Raw genomic sequence first — 12,241 nt, 5'->3', positions numbered from 1 at the left:
TGCCCCATCCAGTGGGCCTCTCTCCAATGCTAATTATACAGTGACAGGAATAGTCAGCCTAATGTAATTTACTCTTCCCATTGTGAGACCAGGACTAGCAATGAAGTTCTCTGCCACACATCAGGACCAGGGTCCAGTGCAGAGAGCACCCTGTCCAGAAAACTGGGACACAGCCAAAAGAAGGGGCAGCTCCCTCACCCACCACACAGAGCACATTTATAGAGAACCTAAGTCTAAACCATTCATAGACAATCCACCTCTATGTCAGGGTTTCCTACTAGCAGAGCAACTACCTCCCTGCAATCTGTTGAAAGTCACCCCTCAAGGCAAACAGAAAAGGCCCTACCAAGTTTTGTTAAGTTCACAGCTGTTGTCAAATTACAAGGAATCAACAGCTGGGTGGGTATATTTATCTCAAATTAAACCAGTCTCTTATGAGTCCTCACAGGTTCCTCCAGAAAATAAACCAGAAAATGCAACCTATTCCTGTGAACCCGTGGAAGATCTTAAGTTCTTTCTTGTTCTGCAAACTAGATAAGTCCACATGTCCCAGGGAATCAGGGAACTTTTGCGTACCTTGAAATAACAAACTGCCATGAAAAAGTAACTTCATCGTCAATTACCTCAACTATTAACTTTGACTTGTCTTTTCTATCTTTTTGCTAAGTTTATATCTTCTATGTTACAAGGCTTTCTACCACCTCTACATGCTGGAACAACTTCACGTTGTCTGCCTCTGGGGCCCTTAGAATAGGCTTTTGGAAATTTTTATTCCCAGTAGTCAGGGACTACAGCCTTATCTCAGCTTTGAAGAAGTTACAGAAGACAGACCTTCCTCCTTCAACATCCCCTTAAGATTAAGGGAATAAAATCTCTGAAGGGAAATAATGTAGAGAGGAGGCAGGAAAATTGAGGTGTTGGTTGGGCCACATTCAGAGACTACAATGTGCTGTTTGGCCCGACGGCCAGGCCAAGAGGACACTTACAGAAGGGGAACTGCTTGGTTACCTGGTCCCAAGGGGATTGCAAAGAATGTAGAGAATAAGAAACTCTAAATTGAATCTACAAACAATGCAAAATGGCTATCTACAAGGCAATAAATAACTGCATTTCACTGGACTCAATTAATTTGCAATTCTATAGATAAGAATCAATTATCATCAGTTTGCTAAAATTTTCAGAGTTGTAAAATAACTCGAAACAATGAAAGATAGCAATAACCCTGATGGATGAGCTAGGCAAGACATGTACTAATCTTCCTTTGCCCAGTTCAACATCTTTCACAGTTTTTCTTGACAGGTATTTTCTTTTCAGTCCAAAAGTTCTAGAAAATGAAAAGAAGGAAATACAAACAAGCAGTGAGAAAGATAAAATACAGGGCTCTCTAATCACCTTCAAATCACACGATCTGAGCAGCTAGCTTCCACACTCTCTGAATGGCTTACTTATATAAAGCAGATGGGGTTCCTTCCCAGCTTTAAACATACCACGTATACCAACTCACACTCAAACCTCTTCTCTCTGGACTACAGTGTTACTTTTCCCCCCAGATGACAATTTCCTCAAATCCTCTGAGATAGTTGGGTAACTTCAGATATTTGAGATTAACATCTCAACGTGTTTCCAATTTGCATATTGTACCAGATGCCCCTAAGTGTTTCTAGTAATCTGGAGATTACTACTGCGTATGGCCACAAGAGACTTTTAATAGCAGTAGTAAATAGAGAAGTAATTTTAGGACTACTGCTGAAGCAGAAGGTCTATACGAAGCTGGATAAAGGTTTGCTGTGCAACACATTTGCCAAGAAGGGAGAGATTTCCTAAAGCAAGTGTCACTTTCTTTGCATGTTCAGAGCATCTCTTAGAGACTGCATATGCTATATTGCCTACTGCTCAGCTAAAGCAGAAATTCCATATGCACAGCTTATGGTGTTTCAAGCTGCAATTAAGTGTTAAAGTTGACTAATGATGGTTGCTATTTGTTGTCAGTGATAGAATATTAACCTCATTCTCACCAAATTAAACCCAAGAACTTAAATCCTTGGTAAGACTGAATCTTGTTCTTTCTTAGCATAAAGGCTTCTGTTAAACGACTAGTTTTGTTATATTTTCAGAACTTCAAAGATGTTGGTCCAGTTTCACTTTTAGACAACAACTTGCCTAAATTGTCTCTGCTTTAAACTACTCCTGTCCCCTTCTGGGTATATCCGCCAGAAAGTAACCTTCTTAAGGGCAGAAACTGGGCCTAGCGTATTCCCCTATCATATCACCAGGGTCAAGCAGACTAAGATATAGTCACACAGATAATTGTAGAATAAAATATATACACATATACTATAAACAAGAACGAAACCTCAAACTTCAGACTGGGGCTACTCAAAGATCCCTAATCCCCATAAAATAAAGAGCTACTTTACATCTATCTCCCCAGTCTGCAGAGCCCTGGTATGGAATGAAAAGGTACAAGAAAGGAGCTGGAAATTCCACCAAAGAATAGAAAACGAAAGCAAATAATCTATGAAACAGAGTGTCAAAAATTTTACATCCATTATATTGTTAATTTTTTTTTAAAGCTTTTTTACTTTGATTTTCAGCAGATCAGTATTATAACAGGTGAAACTTCAGAAAGTATAAAGAAAAATCTAATTTCCCTTCTACTTTATCCCACATTCTGAAGTAACCAACAGTCACAATTTAGTGTGTGTGTCCTGTCATACTTTCTCCTTGTTCAAATATTTACATATTTGAAAAATCAGATGTATATTTCTTTGCCTTTTTAAACTGAAATAGAATCACATTCCCCACATTACTTAGTACCTTGTATTTTTTTCCTTAAGAATTTTTCATGAGTATTTGTGGTCATACCAAACTCATTTTTCGATTTTATTTATGCATAATAGAAAAAACACCCAATTTTTTTCCCAGAAAGTTAGCAGTTAAGGTCCTAAAGGACATTATGCTAAGTAAAATAAGCCAGTTACCTACCAAAAGAAAAATATTACATGGTTCTATTGACACAAGTTATCAAAACTATCAAACTCATAAAAACAGAGTAGAATGGTAGTTCTTAGTGTTCTGCCTTGGAACCACCAGCCCAATTAAGAAGACAGGTAATCGGTGCCACTTCTACATTTGTCTACCACATCCACAAAACTTGCGAATAGGCTGCTTTTCTCTCATTTAGTGCTTACAGTTTTGCTTTGCAATTCAGTTGAAGGCTAGGGAGGACTTAGAAGAGCCATTCTTTAATTTCTCTTGATTATCCAAAGCTATTCTGTAATACAAATTTAAAAGAAAATGAAAAGTAAAACCAACTACAGAGCACTCAGAAGACAGTGCTTCTTTTTCTTTGGGAATTTATATTTATATGGATGAAATTCTTATATTAAATGAAATTCTTTTTTTTTTTAGGCGCGACAACCCTTGGTTAACCTCACAGATTGCAAGGACCTTGTCAACCAAAATCCCTTATTTTTTTATTTTTTACGCCTACAGCACCTGGTCTTCCTAGGTGGTCTCCCATCCAAGTACTAACCAGGCCCGACCCTGCTTAGCTTCTGAGATTATACGGAATCGGGCTTGTTCAGGATAGCATGGCCATAGACTGAAATTCTTATATTAGGGTCTTCTTATATATCAGAAAGCATTTTCTGATAGGTTTCCCAACCAGATAATAATGCCATGCCTCACTCTTCATCCCAAATCATTCTGTGTGGTTTGCCAGCATTTGGTAGCAGTGAGTAGAAGACAAACCACAGTGGCATTTCCCTGACAGGTTCCTTAACTTCCACTCAGGGGCTTTAACAAAGGTATCCTCCAGGCCCCTTACTCTTAGCCAGAGACCCTCATCAAGAAAACTGAGCTGGATGAGGAAGAATAAAGGCAGAAAGAATTCTTTGAAGGACCCCATCTTCAGTTCCAGGTCCCTGTCTACCTTCTTATCTAGATCATAGTGACCTTTGGCATGATTGTCTCTGAACATCCTGCCTATGATGTACAAGAAGCCTAATGGGCTCACAGAGACAAATATTATTTCCAAAATTTGCATGTTAGGTATTGGCATTTCCATCTCTTCCTGAAGGAAGCTTGAATGTCCCAAAAGTACTTTGATGACTGAAAGATCACACCATGTTCCAGAGGCAGGGGCTGGATCGGAGTTATATTCAATCACCAGCCCAAACTTGGTCGAATACCATTTACAAGTCAAAGAGCACTCTGCCTCAAGGACACAGTAAAAACTTGAAGTGACACCTAGAAATTGACATAATGAAGTAGAAGCATCCAACTCTTTTCCCAAAATCACCTTTTGTAATTTATTATGAAAATTTTATACATTAAATGTAAAAATATTTTATCTTTTGATTCTACCACTAGACTCAAAAAATAAACCAATGTCAACCCATGTGAAATCCTGTGTGTTCCTCCCCAATCCATCACCCTCTCCCTCCTCACCCCTGTCTTTAGAGGTAACCACTCAGAATTTGAAAATGATGTTAGCAAAAATAAATAAATAAGTACGTAAATAAATAAATAAAATGCATGGTGATATGTTTGGATGTTTGATGTTTTTAAATTTTACATTCAAGGCAATGTTGTTTGATGTTTTTAAATTTTACGTTCAAGATGTGATATTGTATGTATTCTGCAACATTTCTTTGGTCAACTTTATATTCATGACTTTTGTGCAGTAGTGCATTCTGTTCTTGTTTGTATCTTAATTTTTGTCCATCTCTCACAGATAATAATTAGATTGTTTCCAGTGTTTTTTAATTATAACATAGCAGCTGTAAGTACTATTCTCATATCTTTCTGTGCACTTGAGGGAGAGTTTCTCTATGGTATATATCTAGAAATGGTATTTCTGGGTCAATTGCAGAGGATAGGCACAGCCTCAACTTTTCTTGCAATTGCCAAATTGTACCCCAATAGGATTATGCCAATTTATATTTGCACCAGGATTGTTCTCTATTCCCACTAATATTTACCATTCTGGTGGCTATAAAATGGCATTTATATGTAGTTTTAATTTTGCATTTTCCTGATGATAGGTATCAGAGCAAAAGTTTCATGGACAAACAGGTAAGAAGACTTTCCTCATGGCTATGCAACAGTATAGAGATGCATTTTGAGTTCAAAATGTAGTCTGAATTCAAATCTGCTGAAACCAAGACCAGGAGGATTTTGAACTGCTGGGGTGAGTTAGTGGAAGAGTACTGGAGAATGTTAGGACAGAAGTCAATTAATGGGGTGTGCTGAGCCCATTGTTACTTCTGAGTTGGCAATTTTTTTTCCTCTGGGACTAGGCTACCTGTGTTCCCCTTCCCACAAAGCCTGGGAGATAGAGGCAGGTGTATCTCCCTTAATGGTTACATTTCAAAGGGATGGCTTCCAGGTCCTTAAGAAAAACAGTTTATAAAACTGGCAAGAGTCTTTTCAAGAGATTTACATCTCAAAGGCACAGAGGAAGAATTTATAATTTGAAGTTTTCTTAAGTAAGTGTTCTAAGAAAAGGGAGGTCTGGCCTATCTGAATTTTAGTCAAGCTAAGGAGAATGTCAAGACCTTCTAGGTCAAAGGTTATTGGTCATCCTGTTTTCTGATTCTGAGAACTATCTGTTCATATCTTTTGCCCACTTTTCTACTGAGTTAGTCTTAGTGATTTGTAAGAGTTCTTTGTATACTCTGGATGCCATTCTTTTATCAGTTACATGAACCATATCTCTCTGTTTATGGCCTGCCTTTAGGTTTTCTTTATTGTATTTTTCAATAAAAAGCAGTTTTTCATTTTAATATAGCTAAATTTATCCAATATTTTCCCCTCTGAATTATATTTTTGTGCTAAAAAAAAAAAACTCTTCCCTATCCTGAAGTCATAAAGATGGTCTATTTTATTCTAAATTCTGCTTTCCAAATTAAAATTTCCTACTGATTCTTCTGTCTGGTATATACATGCCTTTGGAAAATCATTTGTGATATATCAAATTTCCATGTACACAGATTTGCTCATTGATTTATTTAATCCCATGGATCTGTTTTTCTGTACCTACACCAATACCAAATTGTTGCAGTAGACAAATTTTGATATCTGGTAGGCCAAGTCTCCCAACTTTTCCCCCGAAAATGTTCTTGCCTTCTACTATCTTATGATTAATACTTTGTTTCTGTGTTTAAAATATCCCAAGGAAATAATACACTGAAGTTTATTTCACCACTTAAAGAAACATGATTCTATCAGAAATTATTTTGATAGAGAACAGTATACTATGTGTACAAGTGGGAATGGAGATAAGATTTCACTGAAAGAGAAAAAAAATACTGAGAATGCCCATGGTCTATCTATCTTCCTCATTACTTTGATAAGACTGGCTCTGCAGAATACAGCTTATCCCCATCTTTCCATTCTCCAGGAACACCTAAATCTTTCTTTTCTATATTCCTATATACATCTCTTGAAAGGTTCTCTTACAAAACAAAAACTTTGCTCAATACATATAAATGCACCTGAGTTGAAACAATGGGGATCTAGAATGAGTCTCCCCAGAATATGCCACCCTAGCATGCAGATTATTTTGAATTGAAAACAATTAAAATCCAACAAATTCAAGAAGAGCTTTTCAACCTCTCCCTTTACCTGCCTAAAAAAATTTAGATAGAAAAACCTGCTTCAGAAAGGGAACCTTAGCATGGTCACCTTAGCAACAATGAATTCAGTGGCAGAGAGGCAGAAATCTAGCTAAGTCTGTTTGTTGGACGCCCCTCTGTGTCCGGTTGTTTCTGTGTGGTCCAGCAAGAATCTGTTTACCACGTTTGCTCTTTCTCATGTATCTTTGAACTGCCTACTTCCCCTTTGAAATCCTAGACCCCTGCCTCCTTTGTCCAGAATAGCATCTAAGTCTCAACTGCCCAATATGTCCTGAGGTCTCAATATTCTTATGGAACTCCAATATGAACATACATAATAAATTTAGTCATTTTCTCCTGTTAATCTGTCTCATGTTAATTTGATTTTTAGTCCAGCCAGAAAGACTTAAAAAGTAGAGAGGAAAAATATTTTTCTATCCCCACAAAACTCAGCAACTAAGGAAAATACTGGGGCTAGTAATGTTATTCTAGCTCGTGGCTGCTTCCTTGGAAATACACTTTCTTTGGCATCTTTATTTGCATATTTTTTAAACACACTATCCTTTCAAATAGCTACCTCTTTACCTGCAATATAATGAGTACTCCTTTATCCTTCAGCCTTAGTAATCTCTTACTGCTTGCAACCAATTAGCTGGTATCAAATAAGGAGATGAGGCAAACATTTCTCAGAATTCTCACATTCCTTATAGCATCAGCTTCTGAAAGTTTCATCTCTTAGCATACAGAAGGCTGGCAGTAAAAACTAATGAATAAATAATATCCATTTGGAACTCCTTCATTCTCCTTTAAAAAAACAAAACAAAACAAAACAAAAACAAATTCAGCTGCTCAGCAATAAACTTTCTTTGAATGGCCATATAATCTCAGTATAAATACCAGATCACTAAGAGGCTGTTTTGACAGCCCTTTGGCTTTTGGACATTAATATCCCTTCCCCTGCCTTGGATTCTACTTCCCTAAATACATTTATAAAACCATATAAACTGTAGATTACCCTAAGAGACATGTACAGTATGAGTTCAGAAGAGGTGTTCCATATGCCACTGTCAGCATGGTGTAATTGCAAGGCCATAGCTAACCTCATTTTCTGTTCTGCTTATTTTTCCCCTCCCTCTCTAGGAAATAAACAGGACAATGGAAAGCTCCCTACAGGGCAGAAATGATAAAATCAACTTTTGCTAGTTGAGAATGCAATTTTCCACAATGGGTAGAATTCCTTCAATTCTCAGAGCTGGGTTTTTTTACCCTGAGAATCCCTCTGAGCCACTCTCCAGCCATTCTTTGAAATTTTCATTATGAAACTGAAAATCTCAGATTACATCACCTCTAACATCCCACTGCTTTTGTGCCTAGTAAATACTGGGAGTGCTTTCTTCTTTAATAAAAACAGAATGCTCTCTTCATGACCCCTCAGTTTCATTTCCAGGGATTTAGACTAAGGAAATAACAACAGGGGGGTTAATAGCAGACTCTAGAGCCAAACTGCCCGAGTTCTAATCCCAACTTTGCCATTTACAAGATGTCTGACTGTGTATAAATCACTTAACCTCCCTGTGCATGTTTCCTCATCTGTAAAATGGGGACAATTGTAACAACCTTGTAGGGCTACTGTAGGAATTAATAAGTTATTACATGTAAAGGACATAGATGGATATTGGCATATAGTAACCTGCATTTAAGAGTTTGCTTTATTATATAAGAATAAGCATGGTCTTCATAGCATTGTTTTTATTTGCTATTAGATACGATCTAGGTGTCTACTGATTATCATTGAGTTAAATAATTGACTACTAAGAAGCCATTAAAAATGATGGTGCAGAACCATAACATTTCAAGGAATGCTGGCAGCACAGTGTTCTAACCCAGTCTTAAAAGGAAGACATGCTGTTTAAAAGTACACTGACCAAATGGAAAAGGTTTGTCTCTCATTATGGGTAGTCACACTTCAGAGTATAAGTTTCCTTATTTTGGCATTCGGAGTGGAAGAAATTCAGACATTTAAAGACTCAAAGTTATCTCCCATGCACATTTTCTAACAAAATTATTTGAGAATGTATTCCAATAAATACAGTAAGAATTTTAGAATAAAGGAAAACATGGGACCCAGAAAACGGTAAGTATAACCAAAAAGAGGGGAAAAGTTTGAAAATATCAAAAATGCTAGAAAAAAATGAATGGCAGACCTAGAAATTTAGACCCAGTTGATCTAAACTAGAAGAAAAAAATCAAAGCATTCTTGAAGGGGATCTTTAAGTAGCAGTAACAAATATCTCATTAAAGATTTAGTGATGAGCTTTCATTAACCACAAAAATTGAAATTAAAAATTCAAGGGGGGAATGAAAAAAACTATGGTCAAAATATGAAGCAAACTGAAATATAACATGATTTTGAACAAAGCGAAGGCATGTAAGACAATTCTTCAACTCTCGCGCTTAGGACGTTCTTCCTTAAGCAACAGAGCTTTAGTCACATATAAGTCTGTATTTCCAGAAGGATCATGTCACACTTTACAGTTTTACAGTGAATAAATACAGTTATATTTATTGGTTTTCAGGTTTCAGAATAAACATGAACAAAACATACAGACTAAAGAGTTTATAATCGTTGCAGAACATACTGCACAAAATTTATCAGTCTTGTCTATTCTTAGACAAACAATATGTGTGGATTATAAAATAGTGCCTCATCTGCAAGACACTCCATCGCAATAACTATAGAAATAGATGATGACTATGAATGAATGGGGTGCCCCCTGGAGTTGTCTGCAAAACCATCAACTGTGACCCTGGATAAATAAACACAACTTGTAGCGAAAAACAAAAAAGGAAGGATTGCTAGAGATGCACCACATTTATACATATTACCTAATCGAGAGTCAAAATATGTATTTAAGGTTACCAAATAAAATACACTCAAGTTTATTATTTAAAACTATAATATTATGCAAATAGAAGCCAATTTATTTTTACTAAAATTTGTAAATTAGTATATGTGAGCTGTTTCTTTTATAGTGTGGGGATCCACTGATAAATTCTTAATGAAGTTGTGAGATTATTATTTGGAATTATGAAAGTAGGTATCAGAAAAATAAAAATAGAAATGGTCAAAAACTACTTCATATACAAAGAGAGGGGATGGTGTTGGACAGAAGACCAACTTTTTATTTCATATTATTCAATACTGTTGTTTTTTAGTATTCATTATTTTAATTATATTTATTGGGGTGGCATTAATATGGTAAAAGTTTCAAGTGTACAATTCTATACTACATCATCTGTCTATTGCATTGTCTTTACCACCCAAAGTTAAGTCTCTGTCATCATATATTTGATTCCCTTTACCTTCTTCTACCTCCTCCCACCCCCATGTTGTTTCTAGTATCCATTTTAGATTGCTTTTTATAATCCTTTTAAGTAGAGCTGCATATTTATGAATATATGTGCACTGTACATATATAACTTTGTAAGAAATACATCAAACATTAGTTTTGCTTATATCTGGGCTATGGAGATAAATGATTTTTGTTTTATTTTGGCTTTTGTCTACGTTTAATTTTGCTAAATTATCTTGTGTATATTGTTTTTTAAAAATATTAAGTTGCCATCATCAAAAATTGAGATGCTGAAACTCCTATTGTAAGAAATAGATATATTCTCCCTCACTTTTCTTCTGCCTGTTCTCTCTGCATTTCTGGCCAATGATACTACAACCAGTATCAAAACCAAACCAATGCCCTGTGACCATTTTACCAGTACAGACTTCAGCACATGGACCTAATACATGATGACAGGGAAGGCAAAAGGATGCCACTGTTAAGACATCTGTATATATATGCAGTTAGTGGGTTATGACTACATATTAGCAAGTAAACCTATTCCTCCCACTCATATGGAAACAGTACTCTGATGAAAACAAACTGTTGTGTTAGTTTTTGACACTACAAAAATGTTCCAATCACCAGACTGTCCATATCATGTGAGCTGGTTTGACAGCTACAATTAACTTGTCTGTTCTCCAGAAGACCCACAATGGTGTTTTTCATATAGAAAGCACTAAATAGTCAACAAACTAGAAAACAAATGAATCGATGAGAAAATAAAATAATAAATGGGTGTTTCTCAGGTTGGTGCCATATGGTTTCACGCTTTGGCCACAGTGTGAAACTAAGCAGACTTGCTCATTGAGCCATGACCTTTTTTTCATTTTCTACTAGGAAAAATTCCACCATGCATGTGCTCAGAGAAACCTAGCTCAGAAACCAAAGGTCAAATGTGACTCTAACTATACTGTTAGGAACTGTCTTGGCATTTCTTAATCACACTGTACATCTTATACTAGGTGTTATATAGAGACTTCCTGAAAACATATGCAAGATGCCTTCTGTTTCAAGAACATTACAAATGTTTGTGACAACAAAGGAAACACACATAAAGTTTGAAAACATTAAGTTCCAACAAGACACATAAAAGTGAACAGATTATAAATGAATTTTATTAAATGACAAGGTACACTGATGGACAGAGAAATTAGCTTCAGGTAGAGAATAACTCCTTTGTGCGAGAAGCAACTGACTAAAAGTTAAGAATATTTTGTTAGTTTCTGGAAGCGAAGTGGAAGGTGCTATATAAATAATAATCTAACGACAATTATATTTAGTTCCCAAGGATCCGCTTCAGAAACTCTATCCCAGACATAAAAGGAACCTGGGTCACTGAGGAAAAAACTTTGCTAAAATACTCGGAAGTCTTCTCTTAAAGACCAGACTCCTCACTGCCAACAATACTGTTCCAAGGAGCCTTTGCAGAGCACAGATCTTCAGCAGAACCACAGTCTTGCAATGGAGAGGAATTACAGGTGGACAGATCAGGGGACTAACACTATTTATTTATTTAATTTTTTTAGGTGAGGCAACCCTTGGCTGATCTCACAGACTGCAAGGAACTTGTCAGCTTACAATCTCTTATTTTTTATTTGTTATACCTACAGCACCTGGTCTTCCTAGGTGGTCTCCCATCCAAGTACTAACCTGGCCCGACCTTGCTTAGCTTCCAAGATCAGACAGGATCGGGCTTGTTCAGGGTGGCATGGCCATAGACTAGACCTAACACTAGGTATATGACAGGTACTTTCACTTACTTTAGGCTTCCAAATAATCTATAAGAAAATCGGGCTTGTTCAGGGTGGCATGGCCATAGACTGGACCTAACACTATTTATCTGTTTATGACAGGTACTTTCACTTACTTTAAGCTTCCAAATAATCTATAAGAAAGCTACTGTTAGCCCACTTCACACAGAAGGAACCAGAGTTTAAAAAGCTTGTTCAATGACACACATCTCGAAAGTCGTGGAACAAGGAGTCTGGTTTCAAAACCTATGCCCCTCTCACCACACCCTACTCCTGAGTAGATGACCAAGATCTTTGATCTCTAGCAAACTTTACCTTCATCATAAATCGCCATGGTCCTTTGAGTCTAGAGAACTTCACCCTACATTGACAAGAAACTGGGAACTCCACAGCAAAGAGAATTCAGCAGAACTTTGTGGAAGCAAAGTTGGCTCCCCTCACCCAAAAAATATGGATCACCTGGGGTCACTTA

General features: G+C 36.7%; 2 pseudogenes; both read right to left on the bottom strand.

Annotated features, from left to right (window-relative positions):
- Positions 1-3,486: 3,486 nt before the first annotated feature.
- Positions 3,487-3,605, bottom strand: LOC112469656 (annotated as a pseudogene).
- An 8,014-nt stretch (positions 3,606-11,619) lies between these two features.
- LOC112469626 lies at positions 11,620-11,738 on the bottom strand (annotated as a pseudogene).
- Between the last annotated feature and the right edge of the window lie 503 nt (positions 11,739-12,241).

Source organism: Pteropus alecto, unplaced genomic scaffold (assembly GCF_000325575.1).
Source record: "Pteropus alecto unplaced genomic scaffold, ASM32557v1 scaffold86, whole genome shotgun sequence".
Classification (NCBI taxonomy): Eukaryota; Metazoa; Chordata; class Mammalia; order Chiroptera; family Pteropodidae; genus Pteropus; species Pteropus alecto.
The sequence above is the reverse complement of the archived record's forward strand: the minus strand, read 5'-3'. Positions and strand labels throughout refer to the sequence as shown.